This window comes from Odontomachus brunneus, unplaced genomic scaffold (genome assembly GCF_010583005.1).
Source record: "Odontomachus brunneus isolate Ranch 3 - 2012 unplaced genomic scaffold, Obru_v1 Obru_scaffold_060, whole genome shotgun sequence".
Classification (NCBI taxonomy): Eukaryota; Metazoa; Arthropoda; class Insecta; order Hymenoptera; family Formicidae; genus Odontomachus; species Odontomachus brunneus.
In genome coordinates, this window is record NW_022639510.1 from 1,497,818 (window position 1) to 1,500,921 (window position 3,104).

The following is a 3,104-nucleotide window of genomic DNA, read 5'->3' on the forward strand; positions in this document are numbered from 1 at the left end:
AGAGAGAGAGAGAGAGAGAGAGAGAGAGAGAGAGAGAGAGAGAGATGCATGTACCAGTCTGTTGCGGACTCATCAACGAAATACCCGCAGGGCTCGCATTTTGCATTACTTAACACTCTCACGCAAGTGTGTGTACATATTGCGTTGATCTTTGACGTTCTCGCAACACGCACCGCACATGAAATTGTTGATTCATTGCGAAATCGCTCAGCAAAGTGCACTGCTCGACACCAATTTTATGTGATTCTTCGATTATTTATCCTAGAGTCGTCTTAAACGACTAGTACATTATCTTTAGATATGCTCAGACGCGCGTTTTTACGACAAATCGTTTGCGATATATCGAAGAAAATTTTATCTCGGAAATATTTAATTTAATCAAAAGAATTTAATTCTATTCTTAGCGGAAATCCTTTAATATAATAAGCTTTAAAAGAGAGGAGATTCTTCTGAAATTAAAAAGAAAATATTCTAACATCCAAAGAAAGAACTCTAGCTGCAAGGTATTATTTCTTGTAATCTCATATTCTAAGCAAAAAACCCTTACCGACAGAGTATTCTTCTCCTAATGAAGTGAATTATTAATCAGAAATTTATTAGATGTTATTCTAACTTTTTTGAATTAAGAGGAACATGTCTATTTGAAACAGAATGCTCTTTTACTAGAAGAAATTTCTATTAAAAACAAGACTTATTAGAGATAAGATGTATTCGTTAAACTTTAAGAATAATTGCGCTTAGAATATTTTTCTTTAGTTTTAGAAAAATTTTCTTGAGGCCACATACATAAGAAGATTTTTGTCGAAGGTAAAGTTATATTTTTTGGATATTTGCTTACATTAACATGAGTTTTGATTTTAACAAGCAAATTAACGCATTTTGGTGGAAAGAAACGGACTTTCTGATTCTTAAATCTCCAAATTTGGGTTCACACTGAGAAAAAGATACTTGAAAATTTATTTGCAGGATATAAAATTTATTTTTGTGAATAAACTTTATATCCTATAAATAAATCGTCAAGTATTTTTTTCTCTTCAGTGCTATAGAAATTCTGTTTTCTTCAATCAAAATACATTAATTTGTTCATTAAAACTTCACATTACAACTAAATGTTTTTCTTCACGAGTGTATTTTCCAAGTTCTTCAGAATAAAACAATGAAACAAAAAAATTGAATAATCTATTCCGCTACCTGTAAAAGGACTCGAGAGACGATAATCTTAAGCTCGAGAAGATTAAATTTAAATTAATTTTTTCAAGTTTAGCCGCGTAGAAACACTGAAAAAGATTATTTTTCCATTTTGAACCAAAACGTTTTGTATGTACGATTTAGTTGGCATTATTCTGTTTTTACTTGTGTCAATAAATATATTATGAAGTTAGCAAATTAAATATAATAATAATTAAATTGTTATAGTTAGTTCAGTATGTTATACTAAACATTTTATTGATCCTATTTCAACCAAATTTTGGCTCAGTATGCCAAAAAAATTCCAATTCCTGTTGAAATAACCAGAATCCTGCTCGAGACAAAATTCTGTTTAACTTTTGGAATTCCTTCGTTCATGTTTCACCAAACATTTGGTTAATCCAATCAAATTTCTTTTTTCGTGTGTATCCGCTTATGTTGTCGTTAAAATCAGCCTCTGAATTTTCTTATATTAAACTCGTTCAGAGTCGCGGCAAAAATTCCCGAAGAAGTCGGCTATGCCTCAGGACGATCGGCATTCTCTCTCCTCTCCGGCATCCATCTTCCAGCTAGCGAAGAAAGTGGGAAAGTGCAGTGTAACGCGTTCGAATTGGGATCAGAACTCTTACTGAAATCGTGCGCGCGCGCTCGTTCATAGATAATTTAAATGATTTCCAACATATGTTTCCTTGCGCATGACAATACAACCTGCGTGTATCGCTCGTGTAAATCTGTACGAGATATCGGTTTCTCGCACGAGGCAAACCCGGCTCGTGGAAAGGATGTCAACGTCGCGTCTCTCGCGTTTGCGGAAACGCGTCCGAGAGCGGCTCTTTACTCGGCGTTTTACTCGGCGCTTGATGCATTTCTTCTTCGACGTGCTACTTCGACGGACTTATTACCTCCCCCCCTATCCACCCCGATATTGATTTACTGAATTGAACATACATATATATTGAGTGTCTCAGGCGTCTCACGCACACACACATACACTTTCTCTCGAGTCCATTTTCCTCGCGTATTCCCGGCTTTCGACGTCAAGTACTTCGTTCCACTTCTTCTTGTTTCATACAATCGCGATCTCGACGTTCGCATTTAATTCGGTCGTTCGCATAATTCGGCTTTTCATTTCATTCGCTCCTTACAGCCGGTAATTATTATTAGTCGAATTATGTGGAAAAGAAAAGAAGATAGAAGGAACTAAGAATTAAATCCCGATTGCGATATTCTTGTGTCAAGCGCGAATTTTCTCAACGACAAGCTCTAATCTTTTGGCAAACTTTTACTCGCTCTCGAGGACGACGATCTTTCCGACTGCTAATCCCGGAGAACGCGACTTGCCACTGTAGTGGACTGAGTCCCTTGCGAACGCGACTTATCACTATTTTCGCGCGAGATTTTCGCACCTTTGCTCGACGTGTCGCGAGGGGTACACACGTTCGTCTTGACCGGTGGTTCTTGTTGGAGGTTCTCGCGCGGCGGGTGCGGAACTTTCGCGCTTACACCGCTCAAATGGAGGAAGCAGAGGAAGAAGAAGAAGACACAATTCCCGGTCTCGACCGCGGCGGACGGATACGCGTACGCCCGATCCGTCTGAACGTATTTCTCGCACTGAGGGGACGAGTCCACCGGTTGAGCAATACATGTATGGCCGGCCGCTCGCGGGCAGGCTCTAACACATTCAGAAACGCTCACGTATATATACGGGAATGCACGGGAAAGGTGTATCTACAACATCTTGCCGCTGCTGCGCTCACCTGACGTAAACAGACGTAGCCGGCTCTCGGTCAGTCTCTCGCGAGTCTCTCACGAGTCTCTCGCGAGTCTACCACCACATGGACCGTAATGATTTTAAAATCCATTCGCATTGAGAACACAGACCTGCATGGTTTTGATGTTTGAGATTTGACAGTGAT

General features: G+C 39.2%; 1 protein-coding gene across 1 annotated transcript in view; it reads right to left on the minus strand.

Moving 5' to 3' along the window:
• Nucleotides 1-2,805, minus strand: part of LOC116846081 (ABC transporter G family member 23) — a 120,851-nt gene extending 118,046 nt beyond the window's left edge. Inside the window, exon 1 of the mRNA XM_032819483.1 lies at nucleotides 2,595-2,805. The gene's annotated coding sequence lies outside the window, so the exon portion shown is untranslated. The remainder of the gene's footprint in view (nucleotides 1-2,594) is intronic.
• Between the last annotated feature and the right edge of the window lie 299 nt (nucleotides 2,806-3,104).